This window comes from Nyctereutes procyonoides, unplaced genomic scaffold (assembly GCF_905146905.1).
Source record: "Nyctereutes procyonoides isolate TBG_1078 unplaced genomic scaffold, NYPRO_anot_genome, whole genome shotgun sequence".
NCBI classification, from domain to species: Eukaryota; Metazoa; Chordata; class Mammalia; order Carnivora; family Canidae; genus Nyctereutes; species Nyctereutes procyonoides.
Genome location: NW_026575020.1, coordinates 58,309,785 through 58,336,760, shown reverse-complemented (window position 1 = coordinate 58,336,760; position 26,976 = coordinate 58,309,785). Strand labels below are relative to the sequence as shown.

At 58.0% G+C, this 26,976-nt stretch overlaps 1 protein-coding gene across 2 annotated transcripts in view; it reads left to right on the top strand.

The window, feature by feature from the left end:
• The window catches only part of RBFOX3 (RNA binding fox-1 homolog 3), a 405,543-nt gene that overhangs the window by 98,458 nt on the left and 280,109 nt on the right, over positions 1–26,976 (top strand). For both annotated transcript variants that reach the window (XM_055320027.1, XM_055320031.1), the window contains exon 2: positions 261–408. The gene's annotated coding sequence lies outside the window, so the exon portion shown is untranslated. The remainder of the gene's footprint in view (positions 1–260; positions 409–26,976) is intronic.

Sequence of the window (26,976 nt, the reverse complement as noted above, 5' to 3'; positions counted from 1 at the left end):
GTCCAAGGACAGCTGGAGGGGGCACCACGGTGGGAGGTGGGAGGGCTGACCGCGCAGCAGGGGTTGGGGGAGTCCACCTGCCCCTTGGCACGTCGGGATCCTAATGCTCTGTTTCCCAGCAGGCTCTGCTCCTTCCCCTGGGGTGTGACCCCTGGTGGCCACCAGTGACCTCTAGATTACTCACACCATGTTTGTTTTATATCAAAAAGAGGTTGCTTGCTTCAAAGGCGTTTACATCTTTTTCTTTTCTTTTCCCTCAGGTTGAGAATCTCAGGTCCCTGAGAACCTGAAGCTTTTCCTGCTGATTCTCACTATTTCTCAGCAAATTTCCACCTGAGAAAGTTCCAGAAAGAACCCCGTGGGAGGCCTCCCTGCTGCAGTGAAGCAGGCCTCACCCACCACTACCAGGTAAGGCCGCCGCCGGCCAGGACAGTCCTCAGAGTCTGCATTTGCGATGGAAAAATGTTTTATTGCCACGAGGGAATGGCAGGGTGGGGACGTCCTGCTTGCTGTGATGTGAGGACCTCCGTCTGTGTCTTTTGTGGGCTCAGGGGCAGGATGGGGAGCGTCGGCAGGTCCCCGGGGGGGGGGGGCGTGCTGGCCTGAATCTGTAAGGAGGGCCTGCTCTCTGTGAAATCCCTCAGCCTGGCTGCAGAGTTGTCCCCTGGGAAGGCAGGGGGACGGGGTGTCACGTCTGTGTGGTGTCAGCACAGAATGCTGCAGAGGCCGGGTCTGACCTTCCCCTGCCCAGATCTCCCTGCAGCCCAGCGAGCGGCTCTAATGCCTCCAGCAGGCTACATGCTTGCTCCATTTCACTTCACCTGTGGCAGGAAGCCCCCTGGGGTCAGCGGGTTAGCAGCAGACCCCTATAGGCTCAGGGCCCGTCGCCCTTAGGGCCGCCCCACTTCAGACGCCAGCCACAAGCCTTGGGAGCCACTTACACTTCCAACCTACCAGCTACAAGTCCTCATGACCTTCAGTTTTGATAATTTGCTAGAATGACTCTCTGAACTTAAGAGCCATATCGACGGCTACATTTTTATGATGAAGGACACATGGGGACAAGGTCTGCCCTCACCCTGTAGGGATAGGACAGGTCACTCTCCCAGCACGTCCATGCGTTCACCCATCACAAAGCTCCCTGAGCTTCGGACGTCCGGAGTTTTACTGGAGTCCTGTTATGTCATCGGCCACGAGGCTGGACCGTGGCTCCTGCCCCGCTCTCTCCCCACTGCCCAGGAAGGCAAAGCACCAGCTCTCCCATGGGTGCCTCTGTGTCTACGGACCCGCCCTGAGCCACCCAGTCAGCAGGAAGCCAGACCTGGGAATAACAGACCACACTCCCATCCCTCAGGAATTCCAGAGGTTTTAGAGGTTACCTCCCTGGAACCAGGGACAAAACCCAGACACGTTCTGGACCCCATCACCAGGAAGCTCAGTGCAGCCCCACTCCCTGCAGAGAAGCTGCACAAAACCAGAGGGTCGGGCTCACCCGAGGCGGGCAAGAAGGACTTTAACCCCGCGCACCACAGTCCACCGTGTGCTGATCCTGCCCTGGGCGGAGCAAATGATGCCAATAAGAGTTCTGGGCAAGGAGACAAGGACACAGGCCGGTCCCTCCAGTACCCCTCAAAAGGTGCCCGCTTTCAAGTGCACAGAGTGAGGTTCTCTGCCAGGCCTGGGGCATCTCCGGGGGTGCACTGCTTACTTCCTTTTCCTGATGGAAGTGGGCTCCCTGCCTCGGGGTGTTAGGGGCCTGCTTCTTGTGGTGGGTGGATGTGCACTGACTGGGCCGCATGCTGGCATTCAGCCGTCCTCGAGCGCCCCCGATGCACTGAGCCTGTGGTGCAGGCGGGAGACCCAGGGGACACAAAGCCAAGCCCTTACTATTCACCTGCTAGTGGGACGAACGCGCCTGTAGAGTAGTGTCGGGTAGTGCTGAGGCTCTGAAGAAAGGTGGTCAAGGGCAATCGAGGGTGGTGGAGGCTGCTGTTCCCCCGGGACAGTCCTGGGCAGGACCCGGAGGCTACTGCTTGGGGCACCGGCTGAGGGGAGCAAGGGTGGCAACCAGCTGAGCCCTGTGGAGAGTGGTTCAGGCAGAGGGTCTGGCTAGTGCAAAGGCCCTGAGGCATGCTGGAGAAGTAGCAAAGAAAACTGGCCTGCCAGGGCCAAGTTGGAGCAGGGTAGAAAGTGTAGCACCTAAATTCAGAAGTTTTTAGGCCAAGAATAAGGATTTGGGGTTTTTGTCTTAAAGATGGTAGGAGCTACAGAAGGGATTGGATCACCAGATTTGAGTTGGATGTGGATGACGTTGCCTTCTGTGTGGGGAATAGATGGGGAGGGAAGTCCGAGTGTAAACAGGGCACCTCAGGGAGGCTGGGGCTTGTCCCCGGGAGTGGTGGCTGTGCCACGGCCCCAGAACGAGAAGCGTGGGTCTGTGGATGTGTTTGAGGTGAGGATTTCAAACAACTGCCCTGCTACGCTGAAATGACTGCTATTCCACTGCTGAACCTTGGGGTTCCCTTAGAGAGCCTGCAGAGGAAGGTCAGACACCGGGACAGGGACAGGGGAGCCAGGCCCTGTGATAGTTCGGAAGGTCTCCATCCCTCGGGACCTTCTAAATCCTTCAGTGCTGCGGGTCCCCTTAGAGGGCACGCATGGCTTGGGGCTGACCTCCGTGCGGGCCAGGCCACCCTGCGGTCATGCCCCATCCCTGAAATCTCAGGACCCTGGTTCTAAGCAAGCATATGTGGTGCTGTCCCTGGAGGTAGCAGAGCGCCGACATCCTGTGGGCAGGTGACCCTTGGAAGAGGCTTTTCCTCTGAAGGAGGTTGTAGGGCCTCAGGTGAAAAGGTCAGTTTTTGGGGTTGTCGGAGCCAGAAGCACCAGACTGGCTGGTGGGTGATGGCAGTCCTGTGAATTCGGCGCTCAGTGGGGCCTGTGCAAGTTGCTTTCCACCTGCACATGCTTCTCTCCTTCCAGCCCCTCGTTGGTTGAACAAAGGCTCCCTCCGAAATTGTGCAGTGGGCAGAGGTTGTTCGTGTTTCCTTCCTCCCTGGGGTGGGGGGTGGGGGTGAGGGGGGGAAGTCAGGGTGGGAGAGAAGGCACCAGGGGAAGACTCTGGTGTCCCAGTTGTGCCGAGCAGTTTGAAGCCTGCAGAGGACTCGGGGCTGTATTTTGCCTTTCCATCCACTTCGGGCAGGTGGTGGGTCTGGGAAGAGGGAGGCCAGGCACCCTGAGTGGTGGTCGGGCGTGCCAGCTCCTGAGGCCTGCAGACACCCTCCCACCTGGCGGCGGCGGTGGTGGTGCCCCCCACTCTTCTCCAGGGGACCCAGACAGGGGCTCCAGAGGGAGCCAGACCCACCCCTGAGCGCCCCAGTGCATCCGGCTCTGATGTCTGGAAAGGAAGGGAGAGGAGCAGACAAGCCAGTCCCTCCCCCTGTGGAGGGCCCTCCCCCGGGATTTCATCATCTTCCCGGGTGGAGCGCACCTGGGCCTCTGCTGGCAGGAGGAGAGCCGGCCAGGGATGGGGGTCGGGGGGGGGGGGGTGCGAAGCCAGGGAGAGAGCCAGGCTGTGAGGTGCTCCTGCACACCTTCTGTGGTGGTGGCGTGTCACTGGGCAGGTGCCTCCTCAGAGTGCTTCGGGGTCAGCCACGGGCAAGGTCTTCGCAGGCGAGCACCTGCTGGAGCTTCTCGGGTGAGCGGGGCTGTCCCACCCCCTTGGGCATGCAGACCGTTCAGCCTAGCTCCCGGTCCAGTCCGGTCGCTGCGGAATCGTCCTCGCTGGGGACCTGGGGGCCTGGGGGCGCTCCCCTCCTCGGCCTTGGAAAGAGTCCCATAAATCACATCCCATTTTAAGGCTTAAATCCTTTAAGTATGGATTCAATTTGGATTTTACTGTATAGTAAACTCTGAGTCCCTAATAAAAACATGGACGGAAATTAATCTGCTACAAAATGAGATTTATCTCTTGGTGTGGTGATGGAGGCCTGGGACGGATCAGTGCTGCGGTGCGGGTCGCCGGGGAGGGGCACTCACTTGGTTCCCTGAAAAAACTCATGGTGCTCGTCTTGGCTCTTCGGCCCCAGCCCCTCCCCGTCCCCTCCCTCCCCCTTGCCATTCTCACCTGACTGCCTGAGTCCTCCCAAGCCACCGAACCACTGAGCTGTGTGTCAGGGTCACTAGATGAAGCAGAGGGTACCGCCGCCGGGTGTTCCTTCTCTAGGTGTTTCTGGGGCGGGGGGGCCACCTTTGTCCTGGAGCTAAGAGACACACAAGGTCTTCTGCTCCGACCTCCTGCACCTCAGAGGGTGCTCCTGAAGCCTGCAGGGGAGGAGGAAGTGCAGCCGGAGTTCAGCCTTCTGCTCAAGACTGGCTTTGGGCTGGGCCACAAGCTCATTTAAAAATGACCACGTCTGGGGACATGTGTGCGCCCGAAAGCAGGGGCTGCCACACTCTGGCGTTGGGGCAGACAGTGAGAACGTTGTAACTGCGCAGCCGGCACACGTCAGGCGTTGTCCCCGCTTCAACACAGGAACCCATCTGTCTACCCCCCCACCCCGCCCCGGGGACGGACCCCTGAACTGCCACATGCAACTTCCCATAAATCATCCCCGAATGAGCGCGCTTCCCGCGCCATCCATCACGCCCCGTCTCTTGTCTGCTTGTTTTTAAAAGCTGTTAAACTGGAATCCATCACAGGGCATCCTCGGGGGGCCCCGGCGAAGCAAAGGCTGCCCGCATCAGCAATATTAATGCACACAGAGCTTTCTAGAGCATCGAGGTAAACGTCTCCCCCGTGGTGGGGAGAGGGAGAGCACGGCTTTATCTAGTTACACCAGAAGCTAATGGGATGTTTTTCTGACACTTGCAGTTAATACATCCCTGCCACGCATGAGGAAGTCCTGGTTGCTGCCGGTGAGGCAGGGAAGACCACCTGCAGGATGCTGCTGGGGCCTCTGCCTTCTCATGTGGGCATCTCACTTCCCCCGAACCCGGTAGTTTCGTTGGAAGACTTTAGCTTGAGCCAGTCTTTGGGAAACATGGCTCCGTCTGGGAACAGCCGTGGTCCCTCTTTTATTGCTAAATGGTTTTGGAAAGGAGGATTCAGGAAGGGCGTTGAGATCAGCTTTCATCCTTGCTTCTGAGCTCTTGCTGCTGGAGCTCGTTCTGGGGATGTGCCCTTGAGGAGGGGAGGGGAGGAGGACGGGGCCCCCCTGCCCTTCCTGGGGGTGGGGGTGCGAGGTAGGCCTGGAACCTCCCCGGCAATCCTTAGCATCCAGTGAATTGACCAGTGTGGTGTTGCCCCTGGGGGCCCTCCAGCTGTCACCAGCCCGGGAGGCAGTGGGGATGTTTGATCCCATCTGCTCTGGCTTCCCCGCTATCCTTTTCTTTGCCCCGTGTTTGTTGGTAGAAGGATGAAACTGCTGTCGCACCAGTGAGACATTTGTAAAAAATAGAACAGGCTGCTGTTTTTTTTTTTTTTCTTCCTGACTTTTGAGCTGGGGGAGGGGAGTGGGCAGCCCTGGGGCTGGCGGGTTAGGGAGGGGTGGTGGGCGCAGCCCCCTCCGCAGAACTGTCCAATTACAGCCCATTAGTCACTCAGGGTGTTGAAGCATTTACAACAATTAAAGGTGAGAAGTTTCCAGATGCAGCCTCGTGCTGGTGCTGGAAGGCAGGCTCTGCTGGCTGCTCCCCAGATGGGAATCATGAGACCTGAGTGTGGCAGCAACAGCCATCTCACGGGAGCCGGCCTGGTCCCTGTCCCCCGTCTGGTCCCAGGCCTCAGCGGCTGGAGGTGGTGCTCCGATTCAGATGCCCCACGCGTGCCCTGGGGCCACCCCACCCAGGAGCTTGGCAGAAGCCAATCCCTCAGTCCCCGGGCCTGGATGCTGGGAACCAAGGTGTCCCTGGGCCGCGCCCCCCCTCCCGGATCCCGCTGGCTGCTGGCCATCCTTCTAAGCCCGTTGGGGCATTCCCTGCCTCTGTCATCACACGGCCTCTCTGCTCTGTGTCTGTCTGTCCCTGTGCCTTCACTTGGTGATGTCCTCTGCATGTGTTCCACATTTCCCTTAGCCTAGAAGGACTCCAGCCATTGCATTAGGGCCACCCCATTCCAGGAGGATCTTCTCTTAATCCTTGATGATACCTGCAAAGACCCCGAGTCCAAATAATATCACAGTCACAGGGTCTGGGGGTCAGGTCTCCAGCAGCTGCCTCCAGGGGATGTACTTCTACCCACCGTATCTTCCATGACTGCGGGGAGGAAGGTGAGCCCAGGCACTGACCTCTTCGAGTCCCCCTGCTGCCCCTGCCCCCACAGATTTCACAGGGATGCTCACCAGTCTTTTTTAAGACAACGACGAGAACGTGCCTATAGGCCCATTGGGCAGCAAAGGCCAGAACGACCGTGAACCGAAAGACTGCACTTCTTGATAAAACCGTCCCTGAGGTCACAGGTCCTGAAAGAACCCAGAGCAGGAGGTGGTGGCACCTGGTCGTCGGCTGAGATTCTTCCTCGTGTCCCCGGGTTTGCTCTGCTCCACCCACTTCCCACCATCCCACGGCTGAGATGGGTCTTGAGATCACACTGGGGATGAAATATCTGGGCCCCACATGCAGGCCTGAAAACGAACAGTCGGTGGTGCACATGTGGGGCATGAGGGTCTCCCTGGAGGAGGAGAGGTCGGAGCCGAGGTGGAGGAGGCGAGGGAGGAGGCCCGGGAGGCAGGGGCGCCAGGTGTGCGGTTGGGCTGCAGTTGGGGAACGTCCCTGGGGACAAGGAAGGACACAGGCAGGAAACAGAGCCCAGGGACAAGCTGGACGACGCAGAAGTCACGTGGGGGTGAGGTGGCCTTCTGGGAAAACTTGGTTCCCCATCCGCCTCCCTGTGGGAAGCTGAGCATCAGGGGAAGGACTATGTCCTCAGGATGAGCTGGAAATTGGTTGTCACCATGAACAGGTGCATGGGGGGGGGGGACGATCGTCGCGCTTCAGGACGCTAGTTGACACACGAGTGCCCATGGAACCTGAAGGGTCCCCATCACACAGAATCGCTGCGTGGAATGTGTGGCTTCAAGATGTCCCTGGGGAGGCACCCTAGGGCTCCACATGGGTGGATTCTAGCTTCAAACGGGGTCATTGTCCAGGGGCCCTGAGGATTGGTGGGTCGGCCTCACCCCAGAGGGTGACACTGCTCCTGCTGACCCCACTGCCCGACGGGCACCCACCCAGTTCCGGGTGATCCTCACTTCCTTCTTCTGCATCAACACGCGGGCTGGCAGTGAGCTTCACTTAAAGGGCAAACAGGCGAAGCAAGGATTTTTATGGATTGGGAGAAAATTCTTTTTTTATCCAATTTACAAGGACACATTAGGTATTCCCAGGCCTGGTGCTTTCAAAGACTTCTGTGTTCTGTGGGGGCAAAGAACAGAAAAGGAGTGTCAGCAAATGTCTGAGGAAGAAAAATTAATTTAGGAGGAGAGGTCAGGACAAGCCTGGCTTTAGTTCTGTGTAAGCGCGTGTGTGAGAGGGAAAACAGGCCAGGGTCATTTTTCTCTGCTTATTTGGGGTGGGAGAGAAGGTGGAGCTTGGACAGGTGGTGTTTTGAGTGACCTTGTGTTGCTGAGTAACGGCTGGAGTGACAGGAGGCTCGTGGGGTGTGGCCGCCCGCCCGACCAGTGGGGGTTAATTAGGATGTCAGCATTATGGGAGGGCCTAGAAGGCATCAGGAGATAAACCCAAGCACCCAAATCAACAACGATGAGCTCACAGAAACCCGTTTCACATGGCGGGGGGCACCCATGGGCCTGGGGGTCCCTATCGTGGTCTGGAAGGCATGGAGATGGGTCAGGTGGACGTCCTGCAGCGACACATACACTCAGGCTGTCTCTCTGAGGTCGCCGTTGCCAGGTTGACATGTGTCATCCCTGGGAATCCTCACGACAACCCTGTGCGCTGGGTCCCACGAGGAAACAGAGCCACAGATGAAGGATTAGCATGGGGCCATCGAGAGCTGGAATCATCCCTCAGTGGCTCTGGGGACAGCACTGGCTTTGGTCACGCAGCTCCAACGATCCACCGTGGAGCTACTCAAAGTGACGCGTGTGGACGGAGCCCACCCCTGAGCTGGGCCCACTGGTCCCCAAAAGATGAGTGTGGACACGGCAGTGGGGAGTGGTAAGCGGTGAGAGTCATCTGTAAGGGTAACTTTATATCTCGTGGATCTACTAATGAGCAGTTGGAATAAAAAAGTTGTCTCTTTTTTATTCCGTTTTTCCAGTAATCCCATTTTTGTAGAGAATATATATATATATATATATAGCTTACGTCCAGCGTGTATTTCCAGTGATTTGGGAATGAAATGAGCCCGCTGACAAGAGAGAGAGTGCACACAGGTCCCATCTCAAAACCAGGGAAGCTCGAATAAGCTGTGTGGTGGGCTGGCACGCCCAGAGTGGGCTGCTGCTTTGAGGAGGTGCCGTGGCGACGTCGGCTGTGCGAGGGGCACTCCCGTGCTCAGGCTGCCGTGACTAGGGCCACAGACGGGCTGGTGAACAGGGGTACCGTCTCAGAGTTCTGCAGGCTAGGTGGCCCAGATCAAGGTGGCCCACAGTGGGGGTGGTCCCTTCTGAGGCCCTGTCCCGGGCTTGCCGCCGGCCACCTTCTGCCCCCCCGCCCCGTGTACTCACAGGGTCATCCCTCTGGGCGTGTGCGTGTCCTCACCCCCTCTTCCACAAGAACACCAGCCATGGATGGATTAGGGACCAACCCGTGACCTCATTTTAATGTAATGACTTCTTTAAAGGCCCCGTCTCCAGATATAGTTACATTCTGAGGAACTACTAGGGGTTAAGAACTTTAACATACAAATTTTGAGGACACACAATTCGGCCCATAACAGAAGGGAATTTTCTGTACTGCTTTCACCACTTCTTGTGAGTCTTAAATTATTTAAAAATAAAAGGAATTTTTTTTTTTTTTTTAAGGATGACACTCCCCTCCCCGAAAACAGCATGGCCACTGTGGTTTTTCCTCATTTTCTCTGCAGGGTCCCAGCAGAGATGCCGATTGTCCCAGGTTTGGGGCAGTGACTCTCTGGGTTGGATGCCAATCTGGCATGGCCCAGACCCCACCCTCTGTTTCCTGTCCCCTGGTGCTGTCCCTGCTGTTGCTTTGTTCCTCCTACAGCTCTGCACGCAGTAGGTTTCCATGAAAGGCTTTCCACAGAATGTCTTTGATACAACGTTCTAGACGGTGTTTTCATTGTCTCTCTCGAAATGTTCTCCCTTAATTCTGAAAACATTTGAATCATGGGTCACATACGGCCCTGTAGGTGTGATGGAGGGATTGTCACGTGGTGGCTGTGATAGGAGACCTGTGTCCACACACCCTTCCTCCATGGCAGACCCTGTCCAAGAGGATGGGTGCAGCGAATACTGAGCAGTGTTTACGGAGTACTTATCCATACATCTGTCTCTTCATCCATCTGTCCATCTATGTATGTGTGTATGTATCTGTCCACCATCCATCCACCCATCCATCTACCCACCTACCCACCCACCCATCCACCCACCCATCCCTCCACCCATCTCTCCATCAACCCATCCATCCACCCACCCATCCACCCACACACCCATCAGTCCATCCCCTCACTCAGCCCCCACTCATCTATCGATCCATCCATCCACCCATGCATCCATCCACCCACCTGTGCGTTTATCCACCCATCCATCCCCCCACCCATCCCCCACTCATCTATCGATCCATCCATCCACCCATGCATCCATCCACCCTACCCACCCATCCATCCACCCACCTCTCTTTCACTCTGAAGTCATTGTTTATTTTCATTGCTTGTTATTATTATTGCAAAGTTTATTTTGAAAACTTTATCCTCTTTTGATCTTATTGGGGTGGTAAGGACAAATTATTATGGTTGTTTCCTTGCTTAGCGGGGACCTATGGCAGCTCCTAGGACTCAGCAAACCTGTGAGGCAGGAAAGCTCCGTGAGGAGAAGAGGAAGGAGGGAAGCCAGGCAGAAGGTGGAAGCGGTGTGGAAATATGCCAGAGGAGCCTTCTGGAGTGATGGTCAGGACTGATGTGTAACCTATGACATCTGACTCTGACTTCCAAGGTCCTACCCCCTCAAACCTGTCCTGCCCACATTGTTGCCTCTCTGTTGGCTCCTGTTCCCCCTCCCCACCCCTCGCACTGGTGAGCATCCAGTTCCTCCCTCCAGGCCAAGTGCAACTGCCATGCCTCCACAAGGGCTTCCTAGGCCCCCCAACCTCCCAGGCAGGATGGCTCACCTCCACAGTGTCCCTGACATTTGGTCATTCCACGAGTGAGTGCTGACCACCCAGGTTGTGGTTGTCATCTGTGAGGCTTTCTGGGTAGAGCCCTGGGTTTCAGCTGGGGGCAACTGTAACCCCCAAGGGTCCTTGGCCATGTCTGGAGCCCTTTCCTATAGCCCCCTCCCCACCAGAGAATGACTTGGCCCAAATATCCACAGTGATATGTTGGGATCACGAATTCCAGGGCTACATGATGCTCCTGAGGGTAAGGCTTGGTCCAGATTTGGGGTGTGGTCAGGGCTGAGGTCTCCAGGTTCCCACAGGTACCCACTCAGGGGGATGTTCTGTGTCTCCAGTGGGAAGGGAAGCGGGTTGCCAGGGGTGCTGTGAGGGAAGCTTTGGGGCTGGGGAGGGAGGCCACACGATGCCCGGTCCCTTGTGTTGGAGAAGAATCTTTCTTGGTCCCTGAGCCCGTGGCTCCTCCAAGGGGAGAGGGCTGCAGCAGAAATCAGAAGCTCAGAGAACTCCATGGGAAGAGCCAGGCGAGACCTTGTTCAAGGAGCATCTACAAGACCTTAGTGGAGAGCAACAGTGAACTCTGAGCAAAGACAGTAATGAGCCTTGTTAAAGTAGAACACGGCGTACAGATGTACCAGCTTCCAGAGCCTGGCATGGAACTGGTGCACACGAAGTCCCACTGGACCCTGATGATCGCCAGCCACGGAGCCTGGCAAGGGGGGAGAGTGATGCAGGGTGCAGGGATGGCTGCCCACCCTCGCATTTGGGGAGCTGTCAGGAGCAGAAGCTGCTTGGCAGGGTTTCGAAGCCTTTCCTTCCTGGGCAGGCAGGGCAGGGCAGGGGGCAGGGATGGTAGTGCTGGCCACAGTATCCAGCTGGAACATGCTTCATGGGCGTCATTGGCCATGTCCCCAGCATCACACCTGCCTTTACCAGGCACCAAGCACAGTGGGCTTCTTAGAAAAAGAATAAATTGGACCAAAGTTTGGAGGCGAGACCGTGTGAATATTTCCATTCTCCCCTTCCCTGTCCTCCCTCCCCGTGCCCGGCTCTTAGCTGTCTGCTGCTCATCACCTGACAAAGACACCTTGCTTTGGGGAACTAGAGTAGATGGAGACAGAAGTGACCCGCGGCCTCTCTTAACCACATCCTGCAGCAGACCCACCAGGCATCTTATATACACGTCTCACGTGGAGCGAAGGCAGCCGTGGGCTAGGGTCCACAGACCCTGTTTCTACACCATCAGGACGTGGCCCATGCAGGTTGTGATGCCACCTGCCAGAGCCCTTCCCACCTGGTGGCGGCGATCCCCAGGTGAAGGGAGCCTGGGCCTCACTCATTGGCCGTGAATCGGACAAGCTGACCCCTCAAGCCAGTCCCTGGGCCCCCCATAGCAGCAATGGCTGGCAATGGCACCTGCCCCCAGGAAGAAAATGAGCAAATTCACAAGCTTTTCTTTGGGGTGTTTGTGGGGGCATGTGGGAAGGACTTTCAGGAAAATCCTCGTTTGTCATTATAATATAGGCTGATATTTCAAGCTCACCTTCTGGAACACCGAGGGCCCTCAGATTGCTGGCGGAGGGTCACCTGTGTGCGTTGTCAGTACCTTGAATTGCTGCAGACCACCCTCTCCATGTCCCCCCCCCACACCCACCACATCTCCTAGGACGGTTCCTGATCACCGAGGTTTGGGGAAGTGCATGATGATGTGTCAGCCGAATGGTGGTCCAAGGATCTAGTGAGCCCCAGGACCCGGGGCCACCAGGGTGCCGTCCCGCCTGACCCCTGATGGTCCCTGCGCCACGGGCTCCAACACACCAGAGCAGCATAGCATTTCCACCCAAGCACACTTAGGGCAGGGAAACTTCTGGACCACGCTTCAGGTTTGGAAATGGAACAGACACACCTTTGGGCTGAAGGGTTTGGCTGGGTTGTTTCTGAGAGATGTGGAGACAACCAGAACCTCTCTGCTCAGAGAGAGGTCGCCGGCCCAGCCAGATGGAGGAGAGCTGAAGGGAACGTCCGGTCTCTGCAGGCGTTCTGTTCGGGTCCCTGACCTTCGCTGTGCAGAGCCAGCGACCCGGTGTCCACCCCTGGTGCGGGCAGACGAGAGGCCGTGGGGGGCTGGAGCCCCGCCACCCACTGAGGGATTCCCCAACCTCTTTCCTTGCTGTGGGTCCAGGGGCCAGTCCTGGAGAGGCGGGGGCGTCTGGGTCAGAAACTCCCGATGAGGGCTGGACCCCAGCAGCCCCTCGCGTGGCGAAGGCCCAGACCCGCCTAGTTAACATGCAAGGAGTGCCCTGCATGGAGAAATTTAGATGTATTTTTTTTTTTTTTGCGTGTGTGCTTGCATGTAAATGTGGGTAGGTGCTGTCCTGATTGATGGCAATTAGCATTTTCTAACGGGAACAGATGTTCGGATTGCCAGGAGGCTGGTACCTAACGCCCACGCTGCCATCTGCTCGCCGGGCAGGGCCGGAGGAAGCGCCCCGGCCCGCGGCCCTGCAGCCCTCAGTGCCGCCGCGTACTTAGGCTGGCGTGAGATTGTTTCTGGGGGGAAGAAAAATAACAATACAGACATTTTCGGGGTTATAAATAGTTCACGCCGTGTAGGACGGGATGGAGCTTTCTCTCCGGTTAGCGGCCCTGCGTTCTGTGTGAACAATGGGAGTGGGGATGGGACACGTAGTGTCAGCTCTGCTTTGCGTCGGCAAGGGACGGCCTTGGGAGGCCACGGTGGAGGGTCAAGGTGCCGTGGATCAGTTCTCGGCTCGGAAGACCAGAGGGAGGATGGTGGTAACAGAGGTGACAGGGAAGGGGATGAGGGGGAGAGGGGGCTCCGCACAGGGCTCGCTGGAGGACACCAGACAGACGGCCTCCTGGCGGGGGGGCTGCACCCTGGCCTCCCACTCGCCGCCTGTGGCCTTGATTGCTGGCTGGGGCTCAAGCCTTCCCCTGGGAAACGGGGGAAGCATCCTGGGCTCCCGGGAGGAGTCGGGGTGAGTCACACACAGCGTGGCCTTGGGCCCAGCGCATCCCAGGGCCCGGTGCCCAGCTGTCAGAGGGGCCCCGGAAGGCAGGCTCTGGCCCCTGCGTGCCTGGCTCCTCGCCTTCTCCCCTCGGCTGCCCCAGATGGTGCCTGCCGCTCTTCCAGTAGCCAGCAGAGACATATTCTCTTTCTTTCTTTTTCTTTTTTCCTTTTTGGCTTCTTAAAGCAAAACAGTTTGTTTGTTTGCTTGCTATAAAAAGAGCCGCCTCCTGGCTCCCTTCCCTCCCTCCTTCCCTCCCTCCCCTGGGCGCAGTCAGCAGCTTGCAGTGGCCGCCCCCACCCCGAGTCTGCAGCCAGCATGCTCCTCCTGAGGCAGATGTCTGCGGGGGAATCTGTTGCCTGTCCCCAGGCCGCCCCGACAGATGTACCAGCTTTAATTGGGGGCCCGCGCGGCCTCCTCCGTGGGCCGAGGTCCGAGGCTCCGCTAGGCTCATTTCCTGCTCCGATACCTGTTCTCGGCCTTCTCGGCCTTCTCAGCCTCGGCAGGTGTCGTCCCTAGCCCTGGACAATGCGGGGTGCAGACCGTCCCGTCTCAGGCCGGCGCTCACGTCTCCCTGGCAACGTGCCTGCCGCGTTGGATGCGCTCCGACAGAGAGGAAACACACGCGTCCCCTTGGCGGGGCCGTGGGAGCGGGGTCCGCTCTCCCCACGTGGATCTCCTGGTCTGGGTCCAGCAGGCAGCAGCGTACTTCCTGGAGCTGGAGGTGGCCGGGGCCTTGGGCTGGAGCTGTGAGAACTTTGCATCTCAAGGGCGGCCCTGGGAAAATGCGTCCCTGTGGCCAACAGTGCCGTTGGTGGTGGGCTGGTGACATGAACCGTGGCAGCCTTCTTCCTCCACCGCAGTGGGCGCAGGCGGGGTGCCAGGCCACCCCCACACCCAGGCTGCAGACACCCTGGGTGTTGATGGAGGCCGCCGGCAGGTCAGGGCCTGGCCTTGCCTTAGGGATGCACCTCTCCGCGTTTATCGCCCAGTGTCCTTGCTTTCACTCTGCATTGCTGTCCTGCTTCCTCTGCTCTGCGGACCTGACGCCTGGGTTTCTCAACCTGGCACTGGGGACATCGTGGGGGATAAATTCTTCGTGCTAGGGGTCGTCCTGGCCCTGGCAGGAGGCTGAGCAGCCTCCCCGGCCTTTGGGCCTCTGCCCCACTAGGTGCCGTAGGATCCTTCCTACCAGGTGTGACAAGTCCCCGGACACTGACCCCCGAGGAGGCATAATCGCCCCACTGGGACCCACCAGTCAATTTATTTTAGAGTGACTCCATTTCTGCCATCTAATATTTGAGGGCTTACTGGGCACAGACATGCTTAAGCCTTTATTTATATGTTTATTTATTTCAAAGATTTTATTTACTTATGAGAGACACAGAAAGAGGGAGAAGTGGGCTCCCTGAGGGAGCCTGATGCGGGACTCGATCCCAGGACCCCGGGATCATGCCCTGAGCCTAAGACAGACGCTCAACCACTGAGCCACCCAGGTGCCCCACACTATAAACCTTTAAAAACATTTTTGCCATGTGACAGCACCACAAGGGAGTGGCTGTTATTACCTGCACCCATAGAAGAGGAACCTGAGGTTCACAGTGGTCTGGGGACTTTCCCAAAGTCCCATGACTGCTACGCGGTGGAGCTGGGATTCAGGGACAGACGGATTGACCCAAAGCCCGTGTGTTATCAGTTGTTCGTCTGCTGTTACTGATGTCACCACGTGGCGGGTGCTGCTGTAGGAGCTCGGGACCCATCAGTGGGGAAGGAGGCAGGAATCTCTGCCCTCCTAAGAATGCACGTTCTAGAAACGGGAGGCAGATAGTGAACGTGGTAAGTCATCTGGAACGTTGGCATGTGTAGTAGTTTCCTGGGGCTACCGTAACAGATGACCACCATCCAGGGGCCTTAATACGACCGAAATTTATAGTCTCACAGTTGGAGAGGCCAGAAGTCCGAGGTCAAGGTGTTGGCAGGGTCGCCCCTCCTGGAGAATCTGTTCCAGGCCCCCGTTCCAGCTCCTGGCGGCCACCGGCGGCGCTCAGTGTGCTGCTTCATTGCTCCCAGTTCTGCCTCCATGTGTCTCAGCATCCAGAGCTCCCCTCCGCTCCCTATACAGACACCAGCCGCTGCCATTAGGGCCTGCCTGACGCTGGGATGCTTGCATCTTAAGATCTACAGCTAATGGGACACCGGGTGGCTCAGCGGTTTAGCACCTGCCTTCAGCCCAGGGCGTGATCCTGGAGTCCCGGGATCAAGTCCCACATCTTCTCCCTCTGCCTGTGTCTCTGCCTCTCTCTCTGGTTCTCTTATGAATAAATAAATAAAATCTTTAAAAAAAAAGATCCATAGCTAATGACATCGGCATAGGCCCTGTTTCCAAATCGGGTCACACTCTGGCTGGACTTAGGTTTTGGGGAGATGCCGTTCAAGCCACCAGAGCAAGTGATGCTGGCCGTGGGAGTGCGCGGGCCACGTGCTGACGACGTGGTTCTTCAGGGGCAAAGCTCCATCTAGAAATGCCGCCAGGGTTCAGAGAAGGAGGAAGTAAGTGTTTGGAGAGGCAGCCTGGCCTCTTTCCGCTCTCCCCTTCCCAGCGGGGCTGGCCTCCCGGGAGGCGGGGGACCTGTGTACTGTGAAGCCCAGCAGTACCCATCCTGCCCATCCCCCGAGTCCCTTCTGGTGGCCTGTTCTCTGTATTTATGGGCCTGTTTCTGCTTTTTGTTCGCGTGTGTGCTTTGCTTCATAGATTCCACATATGAGTGAGCTCACACGGTGTTTATCTTTCTTGGCCTGACTTACCTCCCTTGGCATAACCGCTCTCTAGATCCATCCGTGTCACAGATGGCAAGGTCTCATCCTTTTTGATGACTGCGTGATACTCCATCTTACATACATATGTATCGACCACATTGTCTTCACCCGGTCACCTGTGGATGGGTGCTTGGGCTGCTTCCACAACTCGGCCATTGTGAATAAAGCTGCTACAAACATAAGCTGCACGTATCTTTTCGAGTTAGTGTTTTGGTTTTCTTTGGGCAGATACCCAGCGGTAGAGTTACTGGATCTGATGGTATTTCTATTTTTAAATGTTTGAGAAGGGCCCATACGGATTTCCTCCCTTATTCACTCTTCACTGAACCCTGGGCCTCCTGCTGTGTTTGTGGAGTGAAAGGATGCCGTTAGTCATCGTGCAAGGTCCCGGAGATCCCGGATGAATGGGATTCGTTTCTGCCTCCAAGAAGCTTGCCATCTCCTAGAGGAGACACACATGCTGCAGCCTATGCTTTGGGGGCTCAGCGGGAGGGCTCTTGGACTGGGTCTTGAAGGATGCATACGAGTTTTCTGGGGAGAAAGAGGTGGACAGAGAAAAAGCCATGGGGATAAGAAAGGGCACGGCTTTTTAAGAGGGTGAGAGAGGTCAGCTGTGGTGTGGGAAGTAAGGCTGGGTGGTCGGGGCCCTGGAAACAGCGGTCCCGTGTGCCCCACGGGGGAGGGCCAGCCAGACCTTCCTAGGGAGCTGACCATGGCCGTCATGTGCTGAAGGATGGACTGGTGTCCATTTGGGAGCCTGCTGCCAGAGGTGGGACAGAGAGGGTAAAGCTCTGGACATGAGTGGGAGCAGGAGAGACAGAAGTGTCGAGGTTTCCAAATCGAGGTAAAATGCACATGACATGAACCACCCACCGTTTCAAAGTTTACAGTTCGGTGGCGTTTAGTGCATTCACGGTGTTCATGGTGCAGCCAGCACCTCCGCCCGGTTCCAGAAGGCGTTTGTCATCCCACCATGGAGCCCTGTGCCCATCAGCAGCCACTCCTCGTCCCCTCCCGTGAGCTGGCAAACGTAGTCCACTCTGTGTCTGTGGATTTACCTATTCTGGACATTTCACGTAAATAGGCCAACCCTGCCTTTTGGAGCATGATGTGGTGCGTGTCAGCACCCCTTTTCTCTGCATGACTGAGGGGTTCAGGTGGTCCCTGACTTTGGACGGTCCGACGTGACAAGTTTCCGACTTTGTGATGGTGTGAAAATGTTACCCATTCAGTAGAAACCTCCTCGGGATTTTGAGTTTGTATCTTTTACGGGCTGGTGATGATACAGGATCCGATCCTCTCGTGTTGCTGGGCAGCGAGCGTAGCCCCTGGCGAGCCAGCGATCCGCGTGGTCAGCCACCGATACAGGGACAGCCATCCTGTCCCCAAACAGCCACTGCTTGTCACGTTCTCTACAGTATTCAGTAAATGACAGATGGTCAACACTGTGTTGTGAGGTGGGCTTCGTGCAAGATGATTCTGCCCAAGTGTAGGCTAACGTGAGTGTCCCAGTCATATGGAAGCCAGGCTTGGCTAAGCTACGACCATAGGTCAGGTGCATTAAATGCACTTTTGACTTAGGATATTTGAAATTTGGGACGGGGTTCGCAGGGCATCAGCCCGTGGTAAGTTGAGGAAGACCCATGCTCCCTTGTATGAACTGACCACGTTCTGTTTGTCCATTTGCATGTTGACGGACTTTTGGCTGCTGTGAAGTGTCACGTTTCTTAGGGCAAATTCCAGCACTCAAAGCATGTTTTTTGAATGAGGAAATAGAACTATGCCCCCAGATCCCATAATCCTCACCCATAAGTCCCCACTCCACCCCCAGAATCTTGACATCCTGCCTCCAAGGAACAGGTGTCCCCGGACCTGCTGTGTGTTCAGGGGTCTCATTGGCAGACCTTAGGTCTATGCCCATCGTCAGGGGTGGTCCAGAAATCTCCAGGGTCTGTGGAATGAGGAACAGACCCACCCCTTACCCAGCGTTCCCCTGCCCAGAGCCCCACCTGCTCCTTGGAGCCCTTCCTCTTAGGCGGGGCACCACCATGCCATCGACCCCTCTGAGCTCTGACTCCTCTGGGGTCCCCAGGACACCTGGTTCCCTGAGAGACACTGAGTCTGGATTTAGAGGTGGGTGGAGGGCAGGGTCCTCACCACCCAACATGGATGATCCCTTTCCAGCTGCCCCTGCATCCCACTTGCCTCAGACAAAGTAGGGAGGAATACCAGCTGTCTCCACTTCCACAGCCAGCTTCTGAACCCCAGAACCCCGCACCCTGTCCCCGTGAGCCTCATGAGTGAGTTGAGCATGTGGGAGGTGGTGGGAGAGGCCCTGAGGCCCTGAAACCTGGGTGCAGGCCATGGAGGCATCGAGGGGAGGGGTCTGGGGGCTGCAGAGACCATGCAGGTAGGAGACGGGGGAGGGGCAGGGGTCCCCTCTGGGGGAAAAGGGCAGGCAAGGCCCTGGCGAGTGTGGTGTCCCCGGGAATCCATGACCCTCACCTCCCGGTGAATCCTCTGTGCATTCGGGCATTAGCCCGAGTGGCCACACCGTCTCCTCACCTCCAGACCCTCTTGGTGCCGTCCCATTGGGCATCAGGCCACCCCCCATCAGAAATCATGATTTGTGCACTAGGGCATTGCTGGTGTCCACCCTCCGGACTCGGCCGCCTGAGGACAGGGCCCTGCCACCCTCGAGCGCGGTCACTTTGTTCGGCACACCATTTTTGGGAGAGACCCCGGCTGAGTTCCCTGCTGCCTCGCGCTGCTGCTGTCCTGGGGCCATAGATGCTCTGACTCTCCCCGGATACAGAGGCCTGGAGGGCGTTGCAGTGGGGGTGCAGGGACCAGAGGGGGCTGCTCCCCAGGGTGAGGAGGGGGAAGTGTTGAGACAGCCCTAGAAGCACGTTGGAAGGGGTTGGCAGTCATGTGCCCCGGCTGGACAATTCTGGATCTCTGGAAGTTGGCGACGTTTGAGAAGGGCCATCCCCCTGGCTCACGAGCTGTATGAGGACCCCGCCCCCCCGCCGGACAGTCCCACCAGAGAGGGCGTCTGCATGCCAAAGGGGCACATGTCACCGTGCAGGCCGACTGTCAGGCCCCGTCCTGCCACCACCAGTAGTCTCCACTGTCTGAGGCCCTCATGCCTCATCCCCCCATCCACTCCGAACTCATAACGGGGGCCCAGCAGGTGCCAGGCACGGAGCTGGAGGCAGTATACGGGGAGCCAGCAGTGAGTGTGGACGGTGTCCTGGCAGGGTGAACATCTGGCAGGGAAGGTGGCTGGAAACAGGTAGGTCTGTCCACGTCCTATAGGTCTACATGCCTACCTGTGTCATTGGCACCTGTATCCGCTGTCACAGCCGTATCTAGATCACGTGCACCTGTACCTGCATGTACGCCCCTAACATACCATCGAGAGAATCCGTGTCATCCGATGCCTGTAACTACACAGGCCTATGATACGCGCAGGTGACCACCAGCTGTTGTAGGGGTCCTAAAGAGTAGTGAGGGGGAGGACATCTAGGATGGAGGGGGGTGGCCGGGGACCCAGTGGGGTGGGCTGGGAGGGTGCCAAGGGTAGTTCAGGTGGTAGGACCAGTCTGTGCAGACTTTGTAGGCGAGGAGCTAGTACTGGGGGGGGGAGGGGCGAGGTGTGCGCGGCCCGGACCGTGAAGGGCCGAGGGGATGCAGGCGAGGGTCTGGGTCTGGGAAGGGCAGGGGGTCTCAGTGGAGGCCGTTCATCACGGGGCAGCAGCTCTCACCGGGAGAGGGGCTTCTTGCAAACGTATCAGAATGTCTTTTGCTCCATTTCAGGATGAGGACTCCTGTCTTTATAAAATCCTGGCATCTCCGAAAGTGACTGATTAACATCTTAAAAGCACTGGAAGGAACAGGGTCAGAGGCAGAGGGACCGGTTAGGGACATCGGAGTGTCCAGGTGGGAGTCTGGGCTTGAGTGACAGCCGGTTCTCACCCCCGTGGGTGAGGGTGTTGTGCCCGGGGCCGCCGCCGGCAGTGCCCAGGACAGCCCCGCCACAACAGTGACCCGGCCCCAAATGTCCACAGAGCCGCAGATGAGAACCCTTCGCAGGGGAGGAGAAATGGGCTCACGGGTGGGAGAATGGACCGAGCTGGGGTCAGGGGACGGAAAGGGTGGAGCAGGGAGGCGACCGGCTGAATAGGAAGGCCACTGGGAGAGGAGCAGGTCTGGGGAGAAAACAGAATTCGGGTTGGGACATGTTAAGCGGAGGGTGCCTGAGAGAGGCAGATGTCCATGGAAAACTGGGTTCATGGGGGTGAAACTCAGGAGAGGTGGGCTGGTGGCGAGGCTCCAGGAGTGTCAGCTGTGTGCGTGTGATGGCGTGTGCACGAGTGTGACCGTGCATGTGAACAGGTGCATGGCTGAAGGTGAGTGTGAGCTGCCGTGGGGGAGGCTGCATCCCAGCTGGGCATCAGATGAGACCCTGTTCCAGTCCAGTCAGGATGCTACTGTGGCTGCTTTTGGGTGGGTGTCCGGGGCTGTGGCATGGGGTGTCACCTGCTGATAGGCTGCATGACCCTGGGTAGATCACTTACCCTCTCTGGGCCTCTGATCCCTGGTCCTGGTCCCTTATGCTTTGTGTGCCAATGCACAGGGTCAGACTGTTCTGGAATCCTCCCTTGGGCTTCCTTCTAGGGGCACTTCCCGCTGTGGGGACGGCCAGGGGTCTGCGGGGCTGGGGGTCCTGTGGGCAGGAAGGGAAGGCAGTGCTCTCCGAGGAGGTGAGGGAACTGCCCCAGGCCGGAGGCAGGACACGTCCTCTCCCACGCTCACTCAGCTGCCTTCCGGGGCAGTGCTGGGAGAAAGGTCTGGAGGTGGGAGGGGTAGGGGGGTCAGGAGAATGAGGCGCCCAAGCTTGGGGGGAGTCGGTGTCACCTCTTCGGGGTGGGCTGTCCTCCTGAGAACAAGGGTCAGAGGGTCAGAGGGTGCCCGGGAGCCTAGGGGTGTGAGGGGCAGCTGAGCGATGCCCTCCTGGTTGGCTGGCACTGAGAGGGTGTTTCTGCACTGGATGTCTCCCCTAGGACCGGGGCGCCCCCTCCCCAGGGCACACAGCCTGCTGTCCACTCGGGGCCTCCAGGGTGGTGGACCCGGGCCCCTGGGGCAGAGTCGGGCCCCTGGTCCCCAGCCTCCATGAGCCACTGTTGGAGGCCCTCACCACACTGCTCCCCTTCCTCTGAAGCTGCTGTTTGCTCCGGGCACCGGGGGAGAAGGCACAGTGGCGCTGTAACAGGGAGGGGAGGTCTCAGCACCCCCCCACCCCCACCCCCTGGCGCGGGGCAGCCCAGGGCCTGGAGGGTCAGCGGCTGGGGCTGTGCCTTCAGGGAGCGAAGCTCTGGGGCCTTGCTGTTGAAGGGGCACAGACTGCCCACACACGTCTGCACACGTCCATGCATGTCTGCACACGTCAGCACACACCTGCACACATCTGCACACGTCAGCACATGCCTGCACATGTCAGCACATATCAGATCAGGCAGCATGCATCTGCACACATCCACACGTTAGCACATGCCCACACATGTCAGCACACACCTGCACGTCTGCACATGTCCATATGCACATCAGCACACATCTGTAGACATCCACGCACACTGGCCAACTCTGCACACTCTGTCACGCATCTACACATGTCCACACACATCTACACACATCTGCTCTACACGTTACCACGTGAAAGCACATCCACACACGCCTGCCAAGCCTGCACACATTCACACACAGCCCGCACACGTCCTGACGCTTCCGCAATCCTGTGCACACTTCCTCGCAGCGCCCTAGGGTCCCCCCTCCTGTCCGTGACCTCAGCACGGTGTGCAGGCTCCCCAGCGTCACGGGCAGAGTGGGAAGCCTCCCGGCTCTGGGTCCTCACCCCTGCCTCCCGCCAGCTTCCTTAGGCTATCCTCAGAGGGGCAGGGGCGCACCCTGTCCCCAGACGCCCCCAGGGTGAGGGGAGGGGTCCTGCTGAGATGTAAGCCCTGCTCCTTCCCACTGGCCACGTGGTCCCCTGTCCCAAAGGAGGCAGAGCGCGCTGCCTCAGGGCGCTCCAGAAGCGGCTTGTTTTCTGACCCGGCGTGTGGCCAGCAGGGCCTGGGGCCACTGCCAGTCCTTCCTGAGCTGGAGCCCCGCATGGCCATAGCTTTTCACCCTAACCGTGTGGAACTGCTGCTCTGACCATGCTGGGGACGTTGCAGAAACTCACTCAGCCCCTGGGAGGCCCCGTTATCACCCCACTTCACAGACCCAGAGGGTAGAGTGCCTTGCTCAAAGCTGCGCCGTCCTGGCAGCTGGGATGCCCAGCCCTGCGAGGGAAGCACCCAGGGCGCTGCTCCAGCCCATGTCCCGTCCCAGTGGCTGTCTGTCCTTCAGAGCCCCCTCCCCGCCCCACCCCCCCAAGTGCCCGGGTCCCACAGCGGCCCTGGCCTCCCCGTGCTCCCTTCCACCCCGACCGCCCCGTTCCCCTTCCGTGGAGCGTGGGCCTGTCCGGCACTGCTAGTGACCCCTCTGCGCCCAGTCGTGGTACCCGAAATGTTCCGTCCCCACCTCTTGGGATGTGCTCCCTCAGATCCCTGCAAGCCCTGCTGTCCTATTTCCGCCCAAAACCCGGCATTTGCCTGGTCCCATCTCCGTGCTTCTGCTCAGCCTCCTTCTCTGGGATGCTTCAACCACGCGGCTTCTGGCCACCTTCCAGCTCAGCCCAGCCCAGTGCCCTGTCCCCCGACCCAGAAGCCACCCCCATATACACAGGGCACAGGACACAAGGCCCTCTTAGCTCTGTGGGACTGACAGTGGGTGCCACAGGTGACCTGTGCTGGTGACATGGGCCCTACTGGATGGGAGGGGCATCGGGGCACAGAGGAAGGTGGCCCGGCGAAGTAGCGCCACTTGGGAGGCACCGTAGCAGGTTTATGTATGAACACGTGCTACCGTGTCATCCCCGTGACAGTCACACGGTGCAGGTCCCACTCCTGCCACCAGATTTCAGGCAGCGGAAAGGAAGGCCTGGGGTCAGACGGCTTGCCCGGCGGCCCGTGAGCGGCGGAGCGAGGACGTGAACGCGGGTTCACCACGGAGCCCTCCTGAGTCGAGTGTAACTGCCAGTGGTGGTCCGCAGGGTCCTCGTTACAGGATGGCTCCCCCCGCCGCTTTCGATCCGAGGGCATCTCAGCAGGTGGTTCGGTTGTGGTCGAGGTGAGAAGTTCGTCTCCCAGGAGGATTTGAACACACTGTGCCAGCTTCCTCCCCGGCACCCAGATGACGAGGCTTCTGTGTCGCTGGCGTGCTTGTCTCCTGGTCTCCCAGCACAGCGAAGGCGACAGCCTCTTCCCAGCCTGTCTCTGCCTGCGATTGTTACCCACGCCGACAGTCCCCGGCTCCAGGCTGACTGTAATGGCTGAGCAGAATAAATTAGCATAAAACAGTTAAAACCCGATTTCCTAATATCTTTTTCCTCTCATTTACTACCCAGGTGTTTAGATTCAATTTCTTGCAAATGACACCTGAACATCATTACGGCCTCTAATAATTGTGCATTTCGATAGCACGCGGTCCTAATGATGCCGGGCAGGCAGCTGGAAGGGTCTAGCCTGTCTGTGGGTGGAAACTTCTAGGGGGGAACATGGCTTCGGTTTCAGTTGGTGGGGGGGGGCTCGTACTGGGGATGGGGGGAGCACCCTTGGAGGAGGACGATGCTGCCCCAGCTTCTAGCTGAAAGCCGCCAGCCCTCAGGAGACCTGGTTGGTGCTTTTCTGAAAGTAGATTTCACTTCTCAAATTTGTTTCTTGGGCAAGGGTTTGCTATTTCCGCCTCTTAGGATCTATCTTTTTGGCAACGGGCATTGAGACTAGTCTGGAGCCGTTTCCCTGGTGGGTCTCCCCACGCCCTGTGGCCTTCTGCTGCCTTACCAGTGCAGCGCCTGGGGCGTGGCCATAGATTCGGGTGGACTTGCAGTTCCTCTTGGAGCTTTGGGGTGACCCGTTTCCCCGGACTCACCACCCAGGGTCCATATCCCAGGTGTGCTCCCGTGGACGCCTCTGTGTTGGCAGCTTGGGATGGCCTCTCCCTGCTCGTAGGGAGGTGCTCCTACGTCCCTCTCATCCTGTCCTAGGTGCCGGCCGCTATCTCGGCCTCCTTCCCACCATCTGCACACACTGGTGGGCTTTCGACCCTTCACACCTGTGCTCATGAGCAGAGTGATCTGCAGACGCACCTTCTGCACTATAGTGAGGCGCACAACAGAAACGTCCAGCATGGGGTTCTCTCCCTCTGTTCTCCTGCAGGCCTACTACTTGCATTTGGGGTTGGCGTTCTGCTAGGCGTACATCTTCCCCCCTAGTGGGAAACGAGATAGCTGTGATTAGCCTAATGAGTGATTAATTAACAGGCAGGCTGGCTGGATCCCGGGGAGGTGCTGACCCTGCCGAAGAGTGGCAGGCGTGGAGCGGCCCACTGTGACTTCAGCGGGTTGAGCCCACCCCTGCCCAGCCTCACTGGGCTGCCACCGAGTGCAGGTGTGGGGCTGCGTGTGCACCTGCGGGCACAGGCCGGCAGGGGTCTGGGGCTGCTGCCCACCCAGCATCCGGAAGGGGTGTCCACCAAGGGAGATGCTCTGTAGAGTCCACGCTGGCCACATCCAGAGAGTGTGTGTGTTCTTTTGCGTGTGCATGTTTCCAATAAGTACATAGGAATACTCACTCATAATTGAATGATGAAAATGATCTTAATTGGCAATTATGCAAAATTTTGAGATATCTCTGGGTGGAAAAGGTCGGAGGCTTCGGAATGCTTTTTGTTTCCTATATTGGGCTGGAGTGACTGGGGTGGGGTCGCCGAGGGCTTGGGAAATTCTTGCTGACTTCCTGCGGCTGGCCAGGGACAAGGCCACCCCAGGGTGGCAGGCTCTGGGGAGGAGCCTCGTGGGCGGGAGGAGGGAGCCAGGTGGTGAGTGACAGGTCCCCACTGCCTTCTCAGGGAGGTGTTCTCTTCTGCTCCTACTGTAATTAAATGTTAATTTTCTTCATGGAAGCCAAAGGAAGCACTGCGCCGGAAACAGATTGGGGGCCTCCTCCCCTGCCTCCCAGCCCGGGACCAGCATGGGGAGATCTTGTTTGCACGCCCCGCCCTCACTGGGAAGGCTGGGAGAGCAGCCTGGGCTTCTGAGTAACACCCCTGCCCCCACTGTCCAGCAAGGCAGCCTCAACCTGGTGGCTGAGGCAGGCAGACACGACAGGGACCAACGTGGGAATGTGGCTGCCAGCACCCAGTGCTTCCATCGGAGCCAGCCCACTGCCCGAGCGCCATCAGGTCTTCTCTCCTGTCTCAGGGCCTCCATGGGGGGGCGTCTTGGTGGCAGAGGCTGCTGACCAGGTGGGGAACGGTGGGCTTGGCAAGACCAGGGTCACGCACTGACCCTGCCCCGGGGACAGCTTTATGTAGAAGCACTTCCCCTAATCCTTGAATATGTCTGGACAAGTGTCCTGGGGCTGCATGGAGTTTCACCGCTCTGGAGGCTAGAAGTCTAAAATTCAAGGAGCCTGAAAGTCTGCGGGAGGATCCTTCTGCCTCTTAGGTTCTGGAGGCTGAGGCCGTGTCCCTCCATCTCTGCCTCTGTTGTCATGTGACCTTCTCTGTATGTCTTTCTCTTCTGTTTCTTCTGAAGATGCTGGTCATTGAGGCCATGGGTCTAAAAGTCCAGGGGCAGCACTTGGACTTACCCTTCAGGGGACATAATTCAACCCATTGCAATGTCCAGAGGCTTCAGTTTAGGTTCCTCTGTCCCAGCTGTGTGCCTACCCCTTGCACCCCTGCCCTTCTTCTAGCCGCACTTGATCCATGATGGGGCTCATCCTGAGTGTGCCAAGGAATGCTTGGATGGGCAGCATCACCCAGAATGAGAGAAGCCCTCCGACTGCTTCCCCACTGCCTGCAAGAAAATCCTCCAAGTCAGAGGTGGGGGAGCCAGGGTGGTGGCCCTGCCAGGTTTGGGGCATCTGCTCCTGCTTTGAGCCCTCCCCCCCACTCGCTTGGGTAACTTCTGTAGGTCCTTCTGTACAGTGGGGATATGCATCAGCACCTGCCCTGCCCCGTGGATGGGAGGAGGGTCAGTGCCAGCATCACCTCTGCACTTCCACCTGCAAACACAGCTGCCTGCGGAGTGGGGGTTAGTGTGTGAGATGTTTGTGCGGCAGGGTGGCAGGAGGAGGCTGAAAGTTTAATTTCCCTGTGGCTTGGAGCTCCAGCCCTGAAATTTGCTCGAGGACCTCTCTGAAGTTGACAGAGGTCGGAGCTACATCCACTTGCAGCAGCTCAGATTAGACCATCCACAGCTCCCCGAAAGCAGGTACTAAATGTAAACCAGGTTTAAGTGTTTACTGCTAACAAGTTCATGCTCTTACTGCACACTCAGGAGGCAGTGATTGCACATCCAAGCTGGTTTTGAGATAATGTCAAGGTGGAAGGGAGGTGTCTGAAGGGGAGGCCACAGTGACCTGGCCCTCACAAGGGGAGGTTTGGCTTTGGGTCCTGGGGCCGTGGTGACATATGTGGGACCCTGGCATGTGACAACACCGTTCCTCCCCTCAGCCCCCACGACTCCTGATCAGGGAGCTGTTACTCTGCTGCCTGGAAAGGAAACAGGGAAACCTGTCCTGGGCTTGAAGCAGGGAGAGAAGCCTCTGGAACTTTCTGGAAGTATGGAATTCTGTGTGCTGCAAGTAGTGGGATAGATGAGGGTGTGCTGACCTAGCCCTGCAGGCTCCTGATGGGGTGAGAGTGC